Here is a 24776-nt window from a genome sequence, read left to right as displayed (position 1 = left end):
GGTAGTGACCATTTTTGTAAGCCAGCTTTAGATCCCTTTCACATTTTAGCCACGTTACAGAACTTAGTTCTTACCTTGAATGTGGCTGAAAGAGGGCATTGTACAGCATTCTGCCAGCTCGGACCTACTGCTAATCTCAGTACCAGGGAGACTCGTTGCCAGTGGGGCACAACCTCTGATCTGCAGTTAACTGTGAGTAAGCGTGCTTATTCCAATAAAGGATGTTTTCGGAGAGATTAGTCTTCAGGTGTCAACTGGTGTGCCAATGTTATATAGCAGCAACAAGTCCTAGAGGCCTGCGTGTATGCAGGTCCCTGGAGCACTCTTAGTGGGTACCGCAGTGCACTTCAGCCAGGTGGACCCAGGCCCACCCCCCCTACCTGTAACACTTGTGTTGGTAAATGGGAGGTCTCCAAAACCCACTGTACCCACATGTAGGTGCCCCTTCACCCCTAAGAGCTATGGTAGTGTTGTACATTTGTGGGTAGTGGGTTTTGGGGGAGGGGGGTTGGGTGCTCACACCTGTGGTAAGGGAGCTATGCATGTGGGAGCGTTGTCTGAAGTCCACCGCACGGACCTCTAGGGTGCCCAGTTGGTGTCCTGGAGTGTCAGGGGAGCGAGTGTACTACGAATCGTGGCCCCTCCCATGACCAAATGGTTCGGATTAGGACGTTTTTGAGCTGGGCATTTTTAGTTTCCATTATCGCTAAAAAAAAAACAAACGCCCAGCTGAAAAATGTCCATTTTTTTAGAAAATACGGTCTGTCCTGCCTCTTCACGTACTCATTTTCGGACATAGACGCCCATGGAGATAGGCGTTTGCATTCAATTATGCCCCTCCACATGACTTAAAAGGGGAACATTTATAGGGAGGACCATGGGTGATGCCTGCTTAGGACCAACATTTACATGCATAACTTACAGTGCTGCCCCAGATGAAGCTATGGTGGTAGAAATATGTGAGCCCTCTCCTAATCCCCCCTATACCTTCCCCATCTGATCTCCCTGAGCATCTAATCCCCCCAGCAGATGCCTCTGACATCAACCACCACAACAAGCAGAACCGGACCCTGACTGCATTCTTGAATCCCCATAGACTCACCTATGGGTTCCTTGGTAATCTAATGCCATGGTGCAGAGTGATCCCCCTCTTCTCCTGCTCATCTGGCTCCAGGTTTCACAATTGTGTTGATGACCCCTACCAGTAGTCTTAAGGTACAATTGATAGGGACCCTCCTTCCATACAAGGGAAATTGCTCTTCAAATGGAAGGATGATCCTTAGTGCTAGATGTCATCAGAGATGTTTTGAAACCTGAAGCCAGATGGGGTGGGAATGGAGAAGGATTGCTCTCTTCCTGTGTCACTAGATTACCAGGAAACTCCTGGGAGAGTGCTGGGAGATTAGGATCTGCTCAGGGAGGTCTGGTGGGTTGATGGAGGGGTGTGATTCTGGAAAGGGTCTGTTGGAGGGGGTTCTGATTTTGGGAGGTTATGATGGGGGAATAGATGTTTAGATGAGAAAGTCGTGGCATGGGGATTAGAAGGGGACTGACTCACTGCTGCCACATCTTCATTGACTTTATTTTTGAACACTTAAGGCAGTGGCTGTGCTAATAGATTGTACTTCACCCCACCTCTTGAGGCGCTATCGGCAGTTATGACAACTACAGCACAGTACAAACCATATGTTGTCTGTCACAACTGGCCACTCCTCTGAACCACCTCTGTCATACCCATGACCCAACTCTATCCATATTAAGCATTTTGTGTAGGTTTTTTATTTGTTTGTGTATTACACTGGCAGATTTTAATGTGCAGTAGTCGTTAGAATGAGTTGTGGCATAGGCTATCACATGGTGTAACTCATACTAGCTACTTAATGCAGCTTAGTAAAAATAAATAAGAAATAAGATATTGTGAATCAGACCTTTCACTTATTTTAGAATCATTGTTTGTTTTTTTTCTTTTTAAGTTGGCCTTTTTTTTTTTTTTAGCTTTTTGGGAAAAAGTTATCATAGTAGATGACGGCAGAAAAAGACCTGAATGGTCCATCCAGTCTGCCCAACAAGATAAACTCAAATGTGCTACTTTTTGTGTATACCCTACTTTGATTTGTACCTGTCCTCTTCAGGGCACAGACCGTATAAGTCTGCCCAGCACTATCCCCGCCTTCCAACCACCAGCCCTGCCTCCCACCACCGGCTCTGTGTTAGGAATTTAAGTCATGTTATTTGACTCTTAAGATGATCTAAAGGGCAACAAGTCAGTGGCCATAAAATCACTGTACAATTTTACCATGCTGGAAGCACAGTCCTCAAAGCCAAGGTCCAGTGCTCCTGGCCAGAGCTTAAAGGGACCACAATGCTAATTCTAGACCCAACAGTCCAACAAAAAATCCCTTCCCTGAACCAGACCTTCCCACTCCTCTAAAGCCTCCCCCCTCATTATCAAGGGCCTAAGGGCCATGGACCTGGTGGTCCAGTGGTCCAAAAGCAGGAACAATTCGCAGTCATTCCTGCCCTACCTGGGCCATCTCCAAAATGGCATCCATAGCCTCATGCTACTACCACTAAGATGATATTTTCTTCTACAGAGATACCTTATGCAAACGGCAGTAAAAGATGACCTGTGGTGGCATGCCGAGACCACCTTTTACCACCACAGGTAAGTGGATTTTTCCAAAGGAGGCAGTAAATGGTCATGTGGAAATTAAAAGATTGCTGCATGGCCATTTACTGCTGGGGCCCTCACCATCTCCTATTTAGGAGGCAGTGAGGGCTCCAGCAGTAACCCAGTGGTAATAGGGTAGCACCTGGTGTTGCCTGATTACCACTGGGCACACCCCCTGGTGCTATAAAATGAATGTGCATTTTCTAGCACCAGAAATGGTGCACAGGAAAGCTGGAACTTCCGCTGGGCTCCTGGGTGAGCCCAGCAGTAGGGATAAATCACCTCTTGCCAAGCTGGCACAACCTCTACCGCCCTTTGATAAAAGGGCCCCTAACCTGCTTATTTTCGAACGAGAAGGCCGGCCATCTTCCGACACAAATCGGGAGATGGCCGGCCATCTCCTGAAGCCGGCCAAATCGGTATAATCGAAAGCCAATTTTGGCCGGCTTCAACTGCTTTCCATCGCAGGGCCAGCCAAAGTTAAAGGGGACATTTCGGCAGGGTATGGAAGGCGGGACGGGGGCGTGGTTACGAGATGGCTGGCTTCGGCTGATAATGGAAAAAAGGCCGGATCTGACGAGCACTTGGCCGGCTTCACTTGGTCCATTTATTTTTAGGACCAAGCCTCCAAAAAGTGCCCCAAATGGCCAGATGACCAACGGAGGGAATCAGGGATGACCTCCCCTTACTCCCCCCAGTGGTCACCAACCCCTCCCACCCCCCAAAAAATTACAATTAATTTCTTTGCCAGCCTCTATGCCAGCCTCAAATGTCACACCGATCTCCATGACAGCAGTATGCAGGTCCCTGGAGCCGTTTTTAGTGGGTCCAACCCCCCCCCTATCTGTTACACTTGTGGTGGTAAATGGGAGCCCTCCAACCCCCCAATACCCAGTGTACCCACATGTAGGTGCCCCCCTTCATCCCTAAGGGCTATAGTAGTGGTGTACAGTTGTGGGTAGTGGGTTTTTGGGGGGTGTGGGGGGCTCAGCACACAAGATAAGGGAGGTATGCACCTGGGAGCTATTTTTTAAGTCCACTGCAGTGCCCTCTAGGGTGCCAGGTTGGTGTCCTGGCATGTGAGGGGACCAGTGTACTACAAATGCTGGCTCCTCCCATGACCAAATGCCTTGGATTTGGCTGGATTTGAGATCACCGCCATTAGTTTCCATTATCGCTGAAAACCAATGCCGGCCATCTCTAAAGCCCGCCCAAATGTTGAAATTTGGCCGGCTCCAATAGTATTATCGAAACGAAAGATGGCCGGCCATCTTGTTTTGATAATACGGTCGGGATGCCGCTTTAAGGGGCCGGCCTTGAAGATGGCCGCCCATATAGATGGCCGGCCCCGTTCGATTATGCCCCTCTAAGTCAACCATGCACCATCACATTAATTACACCAATAAAACTTTATATTATTGTTTTTTTCTGGATAAGACTTCACTGCTAAGAAAACATTAGTCCAAGCTGTATGACTCTTTATCTATCAAAATAATGTAATGTGGCTGCACTAACTGATTAGCGCAGAAACGCCCACTTTATGCCTCCCAGACATGCCCCCTCTTCAGAAAAAATAAAAAATATTTTTTAGCACATAGTTTGTAATCACACATTAGGAACTTGGAGGCCCTTATATAAAAGTACGTTAGGCTCTATGTGCATGAACTACGGGCCAAAATGAGACTACCGCCAGGCAACCATGCCCCCTGGCAGTAATTTTGGATTTGCCATGTGCCCGTGCCACTGGGAAATTTTATTTATTTATTTCCTCCTGAGTGGCGTTTCCGGCGATAATTGGCAGTTGGCGTGTGCCAACTGGTCATCATGCATGTAGTGGGTGAGCCCTTACCGCTAGATCAATGGGTGGCATTAAGGGCTCAGGCCAGTTTTAGTCGTGCACTGGTTTCAGTTTTACTGCAAGCCCTTTTCCCCAGACGCGATAAAAACTGGCCCGGTGTGCAGCAAAAACTCGCACCAACACTACCGCAGGCCACTTTTTACCACATCTTTGTAAAAGGACCCCTTACTGCAGGATACCTGAACACATCCCACAGTAACCCCTTTTAAACTACGGTAACCACGTGCTAGCGCTTTAGTAAAGGACTCTTTAGAGTCCTAAAAGTTTTTTATGGGTTCTGATTTAGGGGTCCTTCTACCAAGCTGATTTAGGGGTCCTTCTACCAAGCTGCAGTAAGCACTACTGCAGCTTAAATAGGCTTACCATGGGTCTCATAGTAAAATCCCGATATGCACACACTATTAACACACTAAAATGAAATTTTTTTTTTGGATGATGGGGCATGTTTAGTGGTGGAGAATGGGCAAGTCTGTGCTAATCAGTAAGTGCAGCCACATTGCTACATGCTAAGGAGGTCTTTCACAAAAGCGCAGTAGCATTCTTAGCGCGCGCTAATCATTAGTGCATGTTAATTGCTAGAGACACCCATAGGAATATAGGGGCATCTCTAGTGTTTAGCACATGTTTATTTTTAGCATGCACTAAAAACGCTAGTGCGCCTTTGTAAAAGGACCCCTAACTGATTAGTTAATAATTAATGCATGAGCCCTTACACAAAATGGGTGACGGTGAGAGCCCACATGCTAATGGCCACATATTGATGGCGAAAGAGAAACAAAAAAGCAACACTGGGCCTTCAGGATTGAGATGATCAAGGTCTCTTGTTTATTAATTGACGGATAGACCCGACACGGACCGTGTTTCGGTGCACTGGCGCCTTCCTCAGGGGTCAGCTAATCCTGATCAAAAAGTGTAGGTGGTACTGTCACAGTGTAGCACCTTTGATATGGAATAGAGTCTCAATTGCTCCGATAGCGTAATCAGCATGGACAACGCTGTCAGTCTAAAAAAAAACGCCAAATTGATGGCAACATTAACACGTGACCATTAATGTTGAAGATGGAAAATTCTGGATTTACTAGATACACACTAATACAGATTAATGGAGGAAAAGCCTTGGGCTCCCTGGCCTTTCAACTGCATGGAGCACTTGCTGTCATCATTGGCACAAAAAACTCCATAAATCAAAGTTTTTAATTTTTTGAATATTTGAAAATATATACAAATAAAAACTTATCTTATGCAGCAGCACAGTCACTTCATACTCTCCACGGATGCCTATGGCCAAAGTTTCGTATGCTTCTTTTGGGTCTGTGGACTGTGCAATTCACTGCTATAACTCGTCTCTGGGTCCAATTCTACGAGGATATTTGTTGAAGTTGATATACATTTTTAGTATGCTCTACTGCTCCTGGTATTTGATTATTGAAGATGGAAAATCAGACATTTTCCAACTGTGGCAAAAAGTGGCCTTAGTGTGCAGGAAAAACCGACACAAGGGTGCGCTAAGGTCACTTTATGCCACAGCTTTGTAAAAGGGCCCCTTAATATAGAATTATTTTTGTTGTTTCTGTTATTTTAAATTCAGTAACTATGGATAAGAGCATGTGTGCATAAAAGTAAAAAAAACACAAGTCAGGTGTTTTAGTTTTCATAAAGTTATATGGGGTAACAAGTTAAATCTTGAGAAAATCACATGGGAAGTTCAATAAATAAATTGCATGGGGCATATCATTGTTATATTCACTTAACAGGTGAAGAAATCTATTAAGATATCACATTATAAAGATTTAACAATTACTTTGCCATATTAGCCACACTGCAGAGTTCAATATAGGATTGGTAACTGATCAGAATTTATAGCAGAGGGAGAAGAACATGGCTATGCTCCCAGAATTCTAATTAATCAGGAACAAATACGCCTCCACAAAGGACATGGAACTTGCTAAGAGTTTTTCACAGAGACAATAGGCTTCATAATTTAAAAAAATGTAATTTCAACTGGGCATAAAATAGAAGACATTAATTTTTTAAAGGCATGTATGCATTCAGCAGTATAATGCAGTATAAGTGCCTTTGTAAAATTTGCTGGTATTATGGGGACTAATTTAGTATGTGCATAAATATTTAGAATACCAGCATATATGTGCATATGTAAATCATGTGTATGCATATGTAAATCATGTGCATATCTAAATCATATAAAATCATTCACGGAGAGACCCCGGCCTATATGTCAGACCTTATAGACTTACCAGCCAGGAACGCAAAAAGGACAACACCACTCTGTATTTCTCATCCCAGAAATGGCGATCGCCACAACGGCATAATGTAAGCCACATTGAGCCTGTAAATAGGTGGGAAAATGTGGGATATAAATGCAGCAAATAAATAAATAAATATGCATAAATGCCCCAAATCTGCCAAAGTTCTATAGTGTAAATTAATGCATATATCTTACATAGCATGTATTTGACCGGTAAGTGTGCACATGTGCGGAGCCTGTACATATTGATGGAGCCTGGTAGGACTCCCAATTACACAGGTAACTTACTGAATGCTATGTTGTGTGTATCTCCAGTAGTTAGATTCAAACCCTATACCAGCTCTCTGGCTGGAGCAGGAGCTCATACTTAGCTGCATATGCTCATATATACCCAGTTATACTAGAATTCTGTAATAAAAATTAGGCATCTACTTTTCTTTATAGTATATGCTTCTTTCAGGTGCCCTCTAGGTATGTATATATAGGTACACAGTTATAGAATTATTCCTATACACTTACTAGGGAATTTTATAAATGGCACCTAAAGTTAGGAGCAAATTCCATGCCCAACTTTCAGTGCAGAAATGCATTCTAATGGATGGAAGGTGCTGAAACAGGGCTAAAATGACAGATCTCTGTGGAAATATATTTACGCACTCAGTTACAGAATAGCACCTAAGTATAGCCATATTCAACTGCAAAGGGGGTGTTTCCACGGGAGCCACATGTGCGGATCAGGGCATTTTAGAAAATTGCACGCAGTGTTATAGAAGATCATAGATGCACACCCAACTTACACCAGGATTTACACCTAGTTTCAGTTGGTATAAATCTTTGTGTCCAAAGCTGGCCATGATGTTCAGCACTCAATGCTATTCTGTGCTTATCCCAGAGAGCCCTTTATAGAATAGCAAAGGGCACCATTTACTGAATCCAGCCCTTAATGCCTGATCAATGAATCAGTTAGGCACCATTAAAATCCACACTAACTGCTGGACTCTATATAGTACGCCTAGAGATCTGCACCAAAATCCAGGTATATTCTATAAAAATGCATGTAGCTTAGTTGGCATGGATGGGGCATAATCAAACGTGGCGCTCAACTCTAAGGATGTCTCGGCAAAGGGGTGAGGCATCCCGTATTATCAAAACAAGATGGGCGTCCATCTTTCGTTTTGATAATACAGTCAGGGACGGCCAAATCTCAACATTTAGGTTGACCTTAGAAATGGGCAACCTCGGTTTTCACCGATAATGGAAACCGAGGACGGCCATCTCAAAAACAACCAAATCCAAGGCATTTGGTCATAGGAGGAGCCACCATTCATAGTGCACTGGTCCCCCTCGCATGCCAGGACACCAACCAGGCATCCTAGGGGGCACTAAAGTGGACATCACAAATTGCTCCCAGAGCAGGGCAGAGCGGAGGGCTGCTGGACATGGGGGGGAGGGGGAAGGCCAAGGGAAAGAGGAGGGTTGCTGGATATGGGGGGGGGGGGATCAGTGGACGGGGTGAGGCCAGGGGAGAGAGGAGGGCTGCAATACTCGCCCCTTTTTAACGGCTTAACGGCTAGTCATAGAATATTCAAATGATGGAGTCAATATTTAAAGCAGCATAGCTCCCTTACCTTGTGTGCTGAGCCCCCCAAAACCCACTACCCACAACTCTACACCACTACCACAACCCTTAGGGATGAAGGAGGGCACCTACATGTGGGTACAGTGGGGTTTTTCTTTGGTGGGGGGGTTGGAGGGCTCCCATTTACCACCACAACATTCAAATTATACTTACACATCAAACATATAAACGGCAAGTGACCGACTCACCTGCATATGTGCAGTACAGAATTCCCTCGCGTCAAGACGTCATGACGTCAGAGGGCGGAACAGAGAGGGAAATGGAGTCGGACTGTCAGACGCTGCTGCCTGGAAACGAACATCGTGCAAACCAACCTCCACCCTCCCCCCATCCCCTCCGCCGCTCCCGCCCCCTTCCGTATCGGGCCCCCTTGCACTGATCTGACAGCGCCTCTCACCTCCATGTGGAAGAGCTGCAGGCAGCAGCAGAGCAATCTGCTGCTGCCTGTAGTGCTTTCACATGGAGGTGAGAGGCGCTGTCAGGTCAGTGCAGGGGGCCCGGCACCGAGGGGGGAGGGAGCGGCGGTGAGGAGGGTAGCTGGACATGGGGGAGTGCAGGGGGGAGAGGGCATGGCTGCTGGACATGGGGTGAGAGCAGGGCAGAGTGGAGGGCTGCTAGACATGGGGGAGGGGGGAGGCCAAGGGAAAAAGGAGGGTTGCTGGATATGGGGGGGAGGATCAGTGGACGGGGTGAGGCCAGGGGAGAGAGGAGGGCTGCAATACTCGCCCATTTTTATGGGCTTAACGGCTAGTCATAGAATATTCAAATGATGGAGTCAATATTTAAAGCAGCATCTGCTACCCTGATGGTCACTATGCCCAGGCAATGATATTTAGTGGCTTTATCACCTGGATTATATATAGTGTGATCAAAATTGCACATGCAAATCTGATCTTATTCTGAATTTGCACATGCAATTTAATTACTTAACAAGCCAATCGGCACCAATAATTTCCACTTAACAATTATTGACACTGTCATTAATTATAATGTTCACTCACAACTATCCGTATTCTGTAAAGTGGTGTGCATAAATTCTAATGTGTGCTGCTATAAGGGGGCATGGTCATGGGTGTGAAATTGTCAGGCCATGGGCATTCTGAAAATATATGCGCATGGTTATAGAATATACCTACTCTGTGCCTAACTGAGGTGCCAGTATTTACAGCAAGTTTTATATGGTATAAATGGACGCACCTAAATTTAGGCATGGCCACTAGGCATATTCTATAAACTCGCTAGGCATGTTCTGTAAAACACACCTAGATTTAGGCATGGTTTACAGAATACATCTAGGTGGAAATATTTTCGGTACCATTTATAGAATCTAGCCCTATATGGGTAATGCCACTAAATGTCTATGAGTTAGGAGGAAAACGCCTCTAGAAGCCACTAAATATCATGTCTCATCATCTCGGCACTATTTGTGCAGTGCTAGGATGGTCTTGGGGGGGGGGGGGCTAAGGCAGTGCCGGAAGTATCCAAGCACCACCCATATTCAACACTGATATTGGGGATAACTATCCAGGCAAGTTATGCCAGATCAATAGCTGTCCTTACTTGCCCAAATAGCCAGCTAGAAGCATGGGTTAAGTATTACCTCAGAAAAATTCTAAATTAATCTTCTAATATCAATGAGGTATTGTGAAAAGCATTCATATCTTTTTATTCCTATGCTTGGTGATATCTTATTTCAATAGAAATTTTCTGAAGATTCAGTAGCTACACTTTTAGCCGGAGGGGGATTCTTTTTCATATCTATTGTGTTTTAAATAGCTATTTGAACATTTTGATTAGGCATTAACTGAAGTTCTACGTGCAACAACCAGAAAAGATGCTGCCTATTAAGTAGGAGTAATTCCTTTGTCAGATTAGTTGAAAATTGATGCCTCTTGTCAATCCTCTGCTAATCTCATCATTCAGGCCTCTGAGCAATAACTCAAACTGCTAAAATAGAAGGACATAGAATAAGGATCCAATGGATAAAATTATGCACATATTATATAATGGCCTTGCACTACTCTTAGTGATTGATTCTATCATCTTTATTTCAAATAAACAAAGGTGATTCTGTAGTTTTAATACTTTTTTTTTCATGGGTAGAAAGTACACTGCACAAAGTCAGCCATTAAGAAAAACATTTACTCTGGTTGAATATATATTGCCCCTTCAAACAACCTCCTGAGGGAATGTCCTGCTAGAGTGTTATATTGTGTAATGAGTTTGCAGGGTAGTACAGATAAAATGAATACCACCAGTAAGTAAATTATCTGCAGTATTAAAGAGGCTGATTCATTTATTGTGCTGCAGATATCAAGGAACCAATAAAATGTTTCTTTGCAAGTTCTATATTGCAGATATTCTTCACACTATCAAAATAGAGTTAAAAAGAACTTAGCACTTTATTCACCCTAGTGTGAGGTTTCATTGCAGTATTGATGAGGCTCATTAGTGTGTTTTTGTCATGAACATTTGCCCTTCTATCATCACTATCATTGGGAATATGAAAGGAGAAATACACAGAGAATGTTCATGGCATGGCATAGGCACTAAGTATATACAAGGATGCTGGGCTCGATGGACCCTTGGTCTTTTCCCAGTGTGGCATTACTTATGTACTTATGTACTTTAGTTAAATGGACTTACCCATACTCTACTTTTGACTGATCCTCATTTTAACATTTTCTGAAACACCTCTATGCTCCTGCTCTATAGCAGGCTATGCTGTTTTTCCTCATTAATTCACACTTAGAAAACACCATAACTTCTATCAAATGATTGCAATTTTTTCTAAGGTGCACTAAGCCCCAACACAGGCTTAACAGATTGAACAAGTCTTACCACAGGATGTGCTAAAGAATCATGTGTTAATTTCCCTGGTTATATGCGGTGTTTGCATGATTTGTTTGGGTGGGGGAGTGACTTGGGTGGTGAATAGGCATAGAAGCACTAACCAGCTAGTGAGTTCATGCTACTGCAGTCTAATTGGTTAATTCAGGGTTAATATGTCCAATAAAATTAAGTTATGTCCAATAAAAAATGTATCATCTTATTTTCTTTTCCATGTTTTATTTCTATTAGTTTTATTTATTTATTTATTTATTGCATTTATATCCCACATTTTCCCACCTATTTGCAGGCTCAATGTGGCTTACATTATTCCGTAATGGCGATCGCCATGTCCGGTAAGAGGAAATACAAGTTGGTAATGCATACATGTTCATAAGAGGAAAGCAGATTATAAAGAGTTCGTTATCAGGATCAGAGATTTAGTGTTGTAGCGCTAAAGTTCATTCATAACCATTGTTAAGGCAATCAGGTGTATGGAGTTAGGTTATGTCCCATTCTGGTATAAGTTTTGTTGACTGGAATTTAGGATGGGTCATTGTGGTATGCCTTATTGAACAGGTTGGTTTTTAGTAATTTTCGGAAGTTAGTTAAGCTATTCTAACATGCACCCCCGGTGTTCCTGATGGAATCTGTGTATCTCCCAGAACCGGATGGTTGTAGTCGGGCCAGGTTCTGCAATTACACTGCAGAACACCGGGAGTGATGCAGAGACACTAACCACGTCTCCCAGTCTCAAAGAATGGGAGAGGAAAAATAAACTAATTTTGGAATTCTTTTCCAAATTTACCTTGATCAACACAACACTTCAGTTCTTCTTTAACATAGTAACAGGCTTTATTTGAAACACTTTATGTTGGTAAGATGCAAAACAATGGTAATTTTCATGTAACAGAATTCACTATTAATGAATATGTTTCCTTTTAGAAATGCACTGGGAATAACTTATATCCCTTTCCTTTTACAGGAATCTCATCCCTTCAACAGTATCACTTTCAGATAAGCATGATACCTCACTTCTCAATTGTATTCAACCCAGCATAACATGTTTGTACTTCGTCTTCAATTATTAACCCCAAGAATTTGATCCTTTGTGTTGTTGTTTTTTTCTTTCAGGTTTAACCTCAACACTACCCGCTATCCAGGAGCAGAAAGGTAAGTATTTTCTTTTTCCTTTATTCCCTATTATCTCTCCCCATCCCAAGTGTCCCCGTGTCCCACACAGTCACTTAGCTGCGGCAAATTCTTTTCCTCTTTCCAAGATGAACGATTCACTTTCTTGCGGTGGGGCCCTTCACGTCAGTTGAACGCCGTTGATCCTCTGTAATTCTTCTCTCTAAAACTCTCTCTTAATTAAAGTAATGGTAGGCAAAACCCTGACTGCCTATTGTTGCAGCGGAAACCCTATTCTGGATGACATTTTTAACAAAGACTGTGGGCAGAAACTATATCAAATAAAATTAAATGAAATCCCCTCCTCTTCCAGGCCTATGCTTGTTAATTACTGTCCCTATACTGTACAGAGTGGCTGGCTTACTCTCACTCACTGCACATCCTCACAGCATTCCGTTCTCTGCACCAAACCCTCACATTCCACCCTATTTCCCACTATGTAAGCTCTCTCAGCCTACAGGTTCTTTTTCTTTAAAAAAAATGAGTTTAAACCCCTAAGATTAACACCCCTCCTATGGCATTGCCTTAGATAATACCTCCCCTTAATATTCCAAACCTTTTTGCCTATCTATCCTTCTCCTCCTATACCAGAACTTCAAAGTCAGCTAAACTTTAAATAAAACTCATCTCACCAATCCATACACTATCATACTCACAACAGTACATTCTTTATCACTCAAACCCTATCTTCAAATCTTCCTTTACCTCAAATTTATCCTTATCTCTCTCACACCCTGCTCAGCACACCCACTCACTCCAGCTGCCTAACCAACTCTGCTAACTGCCCACTCACTTGGTCACCTAGTAAACTGGCTTTAGCTTGGGGTTCCAAAGCCTTCTCAAACTTCCAAGCTGCATTGCTGACCGGCGGAATGTTCGCCAGCACAAGTATCCCTAACCCCATGTTACACTATGCATAGTTTTTGTGGCAAATGGTAGCACATTCCATAGTTGTGCACATATGTATGAGAAGCTTGACACATATGTTGATTTATATTTTAGTCCTTTGCAGCTGGGGTAGTGGAGATTCAGGAATGTGCTTGATGAGTTTTTTTGTATTCCTGGGTGGTAAGTCTATGAGGTCTGACATGTAGGCCGGGGCCTCGCCGTGAATAATCTTGTGAACTATAGTACATATCTTAAATGCAAAATGTTCCCTGAGTGGGAGACAGTGTAATTTCTCTCTTAGGGGTTTGGCACTTTCGAATTTAGTTTTTCTGAATATGAGTCTGGCTGCTGTGTTTTGGGCAGTCTGGAGTTTTTTGATGATTTGCTCTTTGCATCCGGCATATATTGCATTGCAGTAGTCTAGGTGGCTTAACACCATTGATTGTACCAAGCTGCGGAATACTTCTCTTGGGAAGAAAGGTTTTATTCTTTTGAGTTTCCACATTGAGTGGAACATTTTCTTTGTTGTATTTTTCACATGGTTTTCTAGTGTGAGATTTCGGTCAATTGTTACTCCGAGAATTTTCAGGTTGTCTGAGACAGGAAGGGAGAAATCTGTGGTGTTTATAGTGGTGGGTTTATTCATGTTATATTGTGATGAGAGGATGAGACATTGTGTTTTTTCTGCGTTGAGTTTTAATTTAAATGCATCCACCCATGAATTCATAATTTGGAAACTGTGGTTGATTTCCTCTGTGATTTCTGTTAGATCATGTTTGAACAGGATGTAGATCGTAACATCATCTGCGTAGATGTAAGGATTTAGGCCTTGGTTGGATAGTGATTTGGCTAGAGGTGTCATCATTAGGTTGAACAAGGTTGGTGAGAGTGGTGATCCTTGGGATACTCTGCATTCTGGTTTCCATGGTGAAGATATGTTCAATTTTGATATTACTTGGTATGTTCTTGTGGTCAGGAAGCCTTTGAACCAGTTAAGTACGTTTCCTCCAATCCCAAAGTATTCTAGGATGTTTAATAGTATTTTATGGTTAACCATATCGAACGTGCTCGACATGTCGAATTGTAGGAGGAGTACATTGTTGCTGGTTGCTATTGCTTGATTGAATTTGGCTAGGAGGGTGATTAGTATTGTTTCGGTGCTGTGGTTGGAACGGAATCCTGATTGTGATTCGTGTAGTATAGAGAATTTGTTTAGGTAGTCGGTGAGTTGCTTGGTTACCATGCTTTCCATTAGTTTGGTTGCTAGGGGGAATCGATGCTACCGGGCGGTAGTTGGTTATGTCATTGTCATGTCTGTGGCCGTGACCACCCTCATACTTACCCTGTTTCTGGGAGTCAGTGGCTGTGCTGGCTTCTGCTGGTCTGTGTGTCTGTCTATGTCTTAGTTTCTCTGTGGCTCTGTGTGCTGATTGCCTTACTGGACCTCACTTGTGTGGGCTATGCCTCTTCCAAGATGGCTGCCGCCTCCTCTATGCCAGTATCCAAGATGGCTCCTGCTTGTCCTTCCTGTAGGCTCTCTTCTCTGTGTGTCAAGCCTCTCTTTGGAGGCAAGGAACTTCCTGCTGGTGGTGACTCATCAGTGAGAGCCTTCATAAGGAAGTGCTGGGCTTGCAGTCAGTGCCTTTGCATGAAGTGTGTTGCTCTTAGGCCAGGTCAGGTTAGTAGGTGTCTGCTGCACTACTGCTTAGCCTCTCTCTGGGTTCCAGCCCAGCTTCTTTCTGTGTCTGTTGTCTTGCCGTGGGGGGGGGGGGGGGTTCCCTGTCTCTGTTCCTGGCTTACTCTGTGTTTGGGGTGAAGCCTCTGTCCGTGTTTGTTCTCTGTTTGCTCTGCTGCCAGCCCAAGACCCTTGGCCTGTCTTCCTGGTTTACTCTGTTCGCTCTGTTGCCTATCTTGAACCCTGCTTGTATTTTCTGAGTGTATATCCTGAATCCTGCCTTGCCTAGTCTGTGTGCTTACCCTGCTTGTAATTCCTGTGTGTATATCCTGAATTCTGTCTCTCTGTCTAGCTAGTGTTTATGGCCAGGGCGTGGTCCCTGTTTCCTGCTGCTTCTAGTCTTGGTTCCTATCTCTTGTCTCCTTGGTCTGCCGACTGGTTCTTGCTAGTGGCTGTGCAGCAGCACCCCGTCTGAGTTTAGTTCCTAGTCCAGTTTCCTCGTGTTTCCTTGATCCTCGGTGGGTCCTCTGGATCTCCAGTCCGGCCTTGGCCAGTAAGTCCTGTCGGCCACTCGCACGCTGGAGCTCAACTCCAGCGGAAAGGTGGCTAAGCACAGGTGAAGTCTTTTTGTAGTTCTTGTTCATAAGGGTGCTATATCGTCTATTATGCTTCTGCATTTTTCTTCGCACTCAGGGAGGTAGTGTGTGGAGTTCGTTCGTGCTGTCCATTCATTCTCGTATATTTTTTACCAGAATGCTGCTGGGTCTATTTGGCCTCTTGTGCTTTAAGTTGTGGGCTTTTGTGTGCGGTATGGTCCCTTCTTCCGCCAAGTTAGCGATAGGTTTAGTTTGTAGTGATTGGTCCAAGCTGTTGCTGACCATTTGGTGTCTGTTACTAGTATGTTGTGGTCTGCGGACAGTTTGTGTGAGAAGAGGTCTAATGTATGTCCTTTGATGTGGGTAGCATGCATGTGTGGCCATATAAGATCCCAAGAGTGGAAGAATTCTTTACATTCTTGTGCGTTGGTAGAATTTGGGTCTTCTAGGTGCAGGTTTATGTCCTCTAGTATTAGTATGTTTGTGCTGGTTACGCAAGAGTTTGAGATGAAGTCCATAAAGTAAGATTGGCATTCGTTCCAGTTACTGGGTGGTCAATAGAACAGGATACAGTTCAATTGATCAAGCAGGGATTTATTGGAGATTCTGACTGAGGATATTTCAAGTTGGGTTGTTATAGATTCAGCTGTGATTTTGGCAGTGAAGTGGGAGCGATAGATTAGTGCTAAACCTCCGCCTCTCTTTCCCTTCCTGGTTCAGTGAGTGATTTTGTATCCTGGGGGGCATAAATCTAGGATTATGGGATCTTTTTGATTGTGGATCCAGGTTTCATTGATGAAAGTAAGATCGAGGTTTTCTGATGTGATCCAGTCTGTAATTGTTGTTGTCTTATTAACTGCGGATCTGGCATTGATGTAGCCCACTTGAATGTTTTGGTATGGGGTTATTACATTTGGTGATGTGTGAATTTATGTTAGGTGTTGTTCCTTAATTAGTGTCTGTTTGTTGTGGTTCTTCATTCTGTGTTGAAGATGCTGTCTGTATATAGGTGTTTTTTCTTTGTCTTGGTGATTGTTTGTTTGGTGGGGTGTGGATTGCCTGATCATCTTTTTGTGGTTTTGTAGGATGGATGTGGTGTTGTTGATTTTGTAGGATGGATGTGGTGTTGATTACCTTTAAAAGCAGACTAACTTGGCTACCACACCTCTCTACTCAGGGTTAATATGGAAACTTTAGTCACCTTCAAGTGCTCCCTTGTTAATATCTTTGCTGGTCTCACATGCTAATGGAAAAAAGCATGGGACTGGCAAAAAATAATTAGGAAAAGGGCCTATTTCATAACGGCTGAATAAATAGGCTTATTGTGAGGGAAAGACCTTCATGAGGCTGTGCTAAGCCCATTTTATACCACAGTTCAGAAAAAAAGGCCCCTTAAAATTGTTTAGACTTACATAAGTGAAAAGAAAACATTTATCCCAAGCCTTAAAGAAAAACCTTTTTTTAAAATGTTTGCACATATATTACATTCTTACTTGAATCACAAATTTTATTTCTCTCTCAATAGATAGATAGATAGATAGATAGATAGATAGATAAGCCCTAGTGGTAGTTCAGAGGAAAATTGTATGTTATGATTTTTAAATTATTTTTATAGAATTGTTTAATGGTATAAATTTTGTACTGTGAGATTGTAAATCATCTCAAATGACATTGCCAAGGAGAGGGTATGTTAAAACAAAACAAATAAACAACCATGTCATGATGGAGTTTTAATACAGCAGCATCTGATACAGAGGAAAAGAGATTCATGATGATTCCTTACTCATCAGCATCCTGTTGGATGTTGAATGATAAAGACAGAGGGAACAGGAATGGATAATATTACATTATATCTCCCATATGTGAAGTATTACTAAAGGAATGTGTTCAGCACAACACATAAGCCCACTTTGACTTGAAGCCATCTTCTCTCTATCCTGTCCATGGAGCTTATAATAAGGATCTAAGGAGCAGCTCTTGGTTACCTGGAATGGAAATCTCTGAAGACTCATAAAGGATCTGGAGAAGAAAGAAAAAAAACAAGGACCAGAGGTCAGAATTAGTGAATGAACATTTAGCTCCACACTTCACAATGATTTAAGCAAATTATGCAATTACTGCTGAATGAGATAACGTTTCAAACTTCTAAAGTCATTACAGTATCATACATCTCTATTTGTATTCTCTGTTTTTGAAGTTGTTAATTTTGTGTTTTGCTTGTATCATATAGATTTTCTTCATATACTCTGAAATTATGATAAATATCTTGAATAAGGCATGGTACAGTATTGTCTATACTTTAATAATCTTGAATAATGCTTTAGAAAAATAAATCATGTGAGCACTCTAAAGTCTAATTCACTGTTGTACAAATTACACCTAGATATAATAGAATATAAAAATGATGATGTCAATTAGGCATAGGCAACCCTAACATTTTAGTTTTGTTTCCCTTATCATTTGTGACTTTGATCATTTAGGGGTGAATTCTATAAATAGCACCTAAGAGGCCCACTTAAGTGGTGTTCTATAAGCCATGTCTAAATTTCAGTGCAATTTATAAAATAACACTTAAGCGAAGAGGTCATGCATAAATGTAGGCACCACCATTTGCACAAATGAAAACATGGTGCAAATGCCCACTCCTAAATTTACATGTGGACCACCCATATTCTTTAATTACATGTGTAACTGGAAACCACACCCCCAATCTGCCCCAAAACACTCATGACCCTCCCATTTATATGCCTTTTTCAGGCCACATGTAAATTTTAAGTGCATATGTCCCAATTAAATCTAATTAGTGCCAATAATTGCTGGTCAAAAAGTCAATTATTGGCACTAATTGGATCTTTATTCTATGAAATTGTGTGCACAAAGTGGGAGTGTGCCTAAGTTGGTGTGCACAATTTTGGGAGATTTTATAGAATCAGGGGGTTAGTGTTGTATCATTAGTCTTCATTTTCATTTGTGGGCCGATGTTGTTATGACTGCACTTTTTTTGAAGAATGTGTACTCTTTTGGAAGTGTGCTCTCTCTAGGCATAAGTATCATGTATGCAGGAGTAGTGAGGATTCACGGTAAAAGTTTGTGGAACTCTTTCTGTCACTACCACAGTGTCCTGCTATTTGACTGCTGCTAGGGTCTTCCTGCCTTCTCCCAGTGCCCTGTCTGCCTGTCTGCTGCCAGCATTGCCTACCCAGTGCCTAGCCTGCCTCTTTCAGTGCCCTGAGTGCCACAAATGCTCATCCAGTGAACAAAGTAGGGATCACCCATCTACTGAATGTTCTCCTGCTGGGTGCTTTGTAATTTGGAGCTAATGGGCAGATGATCAAAAGCTCCACGCTTTTCCAAGCAGTGCTCTAAAAATAGCACTGGAACAGCGCGGGGCTTTATCGTCCTTGTAAACAGAGAAACTCCCTCATAGGGTGTGAAGCCCTGCCCAGCACATCCCAGGATGCACTGGGCAGGGCTGGGGTGCCGCCATTTTCAAGGCAGTGCCGACAAAAGAGGAGATAGGCCACCTCTCTCCTCCACTGAAGGTAGAGGGTGGAGAAGGGCTGCTAAGACCACCAGGGGGGATGGGGTGTGGATTGACTCATAGCTCACTGGGCTACCAGGGCTTCATTCATGTGAGGGAATGCTGGGGGGGGGGGGGGGGGCTGAACCTGTGTCAGTGGGGGGATGGGGGGATGGATTCTGACCGAACCTCCAGTCCCATGTCGCTGGGCGGGGGGGGGGGGGGGGTTCAGGGTTCTTGCTCCTGCAGGTGGGGCATGGGCTGTTGCATTGGGGGGAATGAGGGGTCTGCTAGCATGCAAATGCATACTGGACAGGGCTCACCATTCCTCCTTAATGGTCTGCAAACCCTAATGCCAGCTCTGAGCTGGCGTAGGTTTTGCCACAGCCAGTGAGCCAATGTTTTGTGCGCTGGTCGCTGATCATTGTGGAAGAATAGGTTTAGCATGCATTTGCATGTTACTTGCATTTAGAGCCCTGTTTTGCATGCATTTACATGCTAGTTGCATTCAGAGTCCGCAAGCACATTGTTTCACGCACTTGGGGGCTCTGATCATGGATCAGTAGCACACGCAGTTGCTAGTAGGTGCTAAGAACCTTTAGCACCTGTATTTGCTTCTGATCATTGGCCCATAAGAGATGGAGCAGCCATTTAAATCTCACGTTCTTCACAACCTGCAAGGGCTGATCTTCCAAAGTGATCATTTCATCTATGTACCATCTAACTACCTTGGATGCAGCCTACCTCTTGACATGGGACAGTGTGGTAAGACACCATCACATTTGCTTCATTTTAGCCTCACTAGGTACAATATATAGAATCTGGGGGTAAGCACCATTCTATTAAGGGCATGCCCCTTATAGAATAGCATTTAGTACAGATCCATGCCTAACTTTTAGCGGCTGGTCTTAAGCCTGCTGAAACCTGGTATAAATGCTGGTGCCCAAGTTAGGTGTAGTTAGACAATATTCTGTAACTTCCTGTGCAACTTTTTGGAATGCCCCTGACTCACCCATGGCCATACCTCCTTTTAAGGTATGCACCATGAGAGTTCCATGCTTTGCCGTATAAATAGCGTGTATCCAGGTGCATGCACAAATTTTACTAATTGACAATTAGCATCAATAATTGACAGCACCAAATTACTGATGATTCAGAGCTCATTATCCAATTTATTTGCACATACAAATATAGAATCTAGGGGATAATGTGCAGGTAAATGTTAACATCTAGGTTATAAAGTTACCCCCATAGTGGTCCCTTCAATAGTGCACACATTTGTAAAGAATATGCTTTATTGAGCAATAATGTGCATGATTGAACAATGATGCACACTACTGATGACACAAGAAAAAAAATATTGGATTTTCATAGTGGTTTTGTGTTAAAACCAACAGGAAGGACATAGAAAATGTTGTTCACTTTTCTATTTTGCTTCAAATTAAAACTCTTTCTTACTCCCCAAGCTTTAGGGTCTTCATTCCATTGTATTTTTTTAAATTATTTTATTGATTTCACACATTACAATTGTGCCACACCTAAAGAAACAACCAGAACACAAAGGGGCTCATTTTTAAAGAACATAGATGTCTCAAAATAGCAAAAAAGAAAAAAAAGTCATTCTGTCAACAATGTCCAAATTTTGATGTTGGAATGGCAGAATTTGGATGTCCTACACTGCAGCTCATCCAAATAGCAAGAGGGGCATGTTGTGATCATGTTTTGGGTGGAACTATGGAGGGCTCTAAATTAGGATGTCCAACAGTGATAATCGAATAGGAATAAACTTCCAAGTCTAAAAAGAAGAATGTTTTTATTTAGAACTGTTTCAGTCACATCCAGGGTACAAAAAGGTGCTCTGATTGAGCAGCTGACCATGGGAGGCATTAAGGTATGACCCCCCTCATGAATCACCCCCAGTGGTTGTTGTCCCCCTCACTCTACCCTGAAAGTGAAACCAAAAGGAATTACTAGACGCTATGATAGCATTAGGTATTATGGTCATTCTGAAGAAAGCAGAAAGTAAGTCGGAGGAGTAGCATAGTGGTCCCTACAGATTAGCGAAAGATATAATAGTTAGAGATACACTGTAGATCTTTTGGTAAATCTTTTCAGAGGTTGGCTGCTTGGTAGGCAAGAGAACTATAGAATAATATTAGAGATTCCTTTTCCTTTAGGTGACAGGAGGGGATAAACAGAATTATTGCAACTTCTGCAATGCCTAATGGCTTTATCAATGCAAAAGAGAATATACATATATGGTGGCAAAGTACCATATAAAGCTTTATGGAATATACAAAGAAATATAAAAAAGAATTCTCCCCTCCATAGGTAACCAATGTAACTTCTGATAGTAAGGAGTAAGACTAGCAATTTTGGACAAAGAGAAAATTAACCTTACAGAGGTATTTGTTTAGTGTAGTTTCTTCAACAGATTTTTGAGACATAAATTAATTACGGTAGTCTACCCGAGACAGTAAAAGTACTTGTGCAAGTAATTTGAAACTCACCATTACCTGAATGTGGTCCTTCCTTACTTTTAATGTTGGTCTCATGACTGTTAATAATTGTTGTTCACATGGGATTTCTCGCCTGTACGGTACTGGCTTCTAGGATAAGTGCCATCCACATCATTTGCATGCATATCCCATCAACAATATTGGTATGATAGCATAATGGACATGAGTGTGGACATAAACAGGTCCTCAGGGAAATGTTCACAGAATATCATAATAATATCATAAAATCATAATAGATTTTTGTTAATTTTGACTTCTCTATGAAGATCAAAAGGTAGAATAGCATGACGTGAGCCCTAGAAAGAGAAACGAGCCACCAAATTGTCTGAAAAATTTACTTTTGAAGTGTCAGTGACCTATCACAGTAATCAGAGCCCTAGCAAATTACACCTTTAAAATTGCTGACTCCTTTACATGTAACTTATTTTGTGTTTTCATAGTCAGGGCAAACCTCTTCATTGTTAATACTTGTAATAAGTATTTGATAGATTTCAATCTTTTTTAAAATTATGATTGGATAGCTTAGCTCTGATTCAGTCTTTCTTTTGGGTTTTTTTTCATCTATAAATCCTTAATTCCAGTCTCTAAGTGAGTAGAACGAAACATTCATGCAGTACGTACAATGGAATAAAGCCAGGACTGCCTCAGCCTGTTCCTCACGACTTAGAACCATCTGGTAACACTTTGTATTTGCGCTGCTTCTATATAAATAATTGAATACATTGCTGTGAGTCTTTGAAGCATTTTTGTGCCAAACAAATGTTGCAAAGAGACAGTAATAAAATTTTTCTTTGAAGGGTTCACATTTTTCTTGACTGGAAGAAATGTTTTTTATAGAAAGTGCATGCTGTCCACACCAACAATATCTAGTGTTCAGTTGAGCTACTTCCTGTTATTGTAAAGGAGTAAAACATTTTAAAGGTTAATAAATACAATGAAAACAACAAAAACCATAATATAAGATTATACACTTTTTGACCAGCTTTCAAAGGTCCTGTCTGAACATTTTCTTGCTAGAGGAAATCCTTGCTTTCAAACTGTGGCTATTATTAGTGAATATAAGAGATTAAGTTCTGATGTACACTATAGAATAATCAGCAGGAAGCGTGAGGTGATAATGCCGTTATACAAAGAAATGATAAGTCCTAATTTAGAAAAATGTGTACAATTCTGGAGACTGCATCTTCAGAAAAATATAAATTGGACAGAGTCTTAACAGAAACCAGCATAAATATGATCAGCATACAAAGTGGAGTGGAATGGGTAGATGTGAATTGCTTGTTTACTCTTTCCAAAAATATTAGGACTAGGGGGTACATAATGAAGCTACAAAGTAGTAAATTTAAAATGAATCAAAGAAAATATTTCTTCACTCAATGTGTAATTAAACTCTGGAATTTGTTGCCAGAGGATGTAGTAAAAGCAGTTAGCTTAGCGAGGTTTAAAAAAGGTTTGGATGGCTTCCTAAAAGTCCATAAACAAGTACTAAAATGGACTTGGGGAAAATTCACTGCTTACTTCTAGAATAAGCAGCATAAAATGTATTATACTGTTTTGGAATCTTGCCAGATACTTGTAACCTGGATTGACCACTGCAGGAAACAGAATGCTAGGCACGATGAACCTCGAGTCTGTCCCAGTATGGCAATACTTATCTACTTATGTACTTATGACTTAAGCATCTAAACTGCAAATAATTGAAGAAAGCTTAGGACAAGTACAGAGATTCTTTGAGGGAAAGATAGAGTTGCAGAGTAAGACAAAAGGATAGGCAGACAGATTAGGCATTATGAGCTCAATTCTAGAACTGGGTACCTCCATTTAGACGCTTGGAGGGTGGGTAGTAGCACTATTCCCTCTAAGATTAGCAGTAGTCATTCATCTACAGTCTTGCCAGTGGGGAGTACTGTTTCACTATCACATTTTCAATAGCAAGGGATGGGCAAGTTCTGCAGGAAACCATGGCCCAATGATCCTAGACCACATCTTAAAGAGGATAACCAATCTAATATTAAGGTACCCCTTCCTTTTGATGCCTCCCTTCATGATACATCCCTCATGGAGACCCTGTTTCCAAAAGAGAGATCCCCACACTCATATAGGCCCCTCCAGTATTACAGTTGAGGTTGCTGGCACCATTTTGAATTCAATGCTAGAAAAGACAGGAGCAACTGGGGAATGTTTCTGCCCCATACTTCAGGGATTTCTCAGAAGGGATGCCCAGGGTGCCCTAGGTAATGGTAGGGAAACTTTTTTGTTGGAAAAGTAGTGATGATAGGAGGGTGTCATGAAAAGATGCACTGTGAGGGGGTGTCATGAGGGGTGCGTTGGGAGGGGCTACTTTAATATTAGACAGCAAGCCTTTTTGACATGTAGCCTAGGAACATCAGGCTGTAGCTTTGCAGACAGCAGAAATAATGTCATTTTTTATCTGATGTTACATTTCAAGGAACAACACCACAAGCCACATTATTCAATTTGCATTGCACTGGAGTGTTTTCAATGTATTTGCATGCTTTGCATCTCATTACTGTATATCCCTCGGTAACTAATGTTAATGTATTATGGTAAAATAATGCTCATTAGTGTTGTTTAATATGTATTAATGACAAATAATACATATTATGGTCATATCATACCTTAATAACAACCCCCTTGAAGTAGATTTTCATCCTATTATCATCTTTCATAAAAGTACTTATAAGAGAACATTATGGAATAGATTCAGTAAGTGGCACCTAAAAATATCAACACTGAAAAAAAATGCTTAAGTGTTATTCTATAAGCCACGCCTAAAGTTCAGCATGGCTTATAGAATAATACTTAAGCATTGTGGTTGCATGTAAATTTAGGCATGGCCATTTGCACCAATGAAAATGTGGTGCAAGTGGCCACACCTAAATTTACATGCAGCACACCATTATTCTGTAATTACGTGTATAACTCAAAGCCACACACCTATTCCACCCCAAGATACCCATGACCATCCCCTTTCCACACCCCCTTTATTGGCTACACAAAAAGTTTAGGTAATCCGTACCTAACTTTACTCGCCTAACACAAAATTAAATCTAGTTAGTATCAATAGTTGTTTTTAATAAAGCCAATTATTGACACTAATTGG

At 42.1% G+C, this 24776-nt stretch overlaps 1 long non-coding RNA gene across 1 annotated transcript in view; it reads left to right on the top strand.

The window, feature by feature from the left end:
* Positions 1-17685, top strand: part of LOC115467918 — a 67737-nt gene extending 50052 nt beyond the window's left edge. Inside the window, exons 2-3 of the long non-coding RNA XR_003941783.1 lie at positions 12398-12436; positions 17563-17685. This is a non-coding gene — a long non-coding RNA (uncharacterized LOC115467918). The remainder of the gene's footprint in view (positions 1-12397; positions 12437-17562) is intronic.
* Positions 17686-24776: the final 7091 nt, after the last annotated feature.

This window comes from Microcaecilia unicolor, chromosome 4 (genome assembly GCF_901765095.1).
Source record: "Microcaecilia unicolor chromosome 4, aMicUni1.1, whole genome shotgun sequence".
Taxonomy (NCBI): domain Eukaryota; kingdom Metazoa; phylum Chordata; class Amphibia; order Gymnophiona; family Siphonopidae; genus Microcaecilia; species Microcaecilia unicolor.
This window is presented reverse-complemented; position numbering and strand designations above follow the sequence as displayed.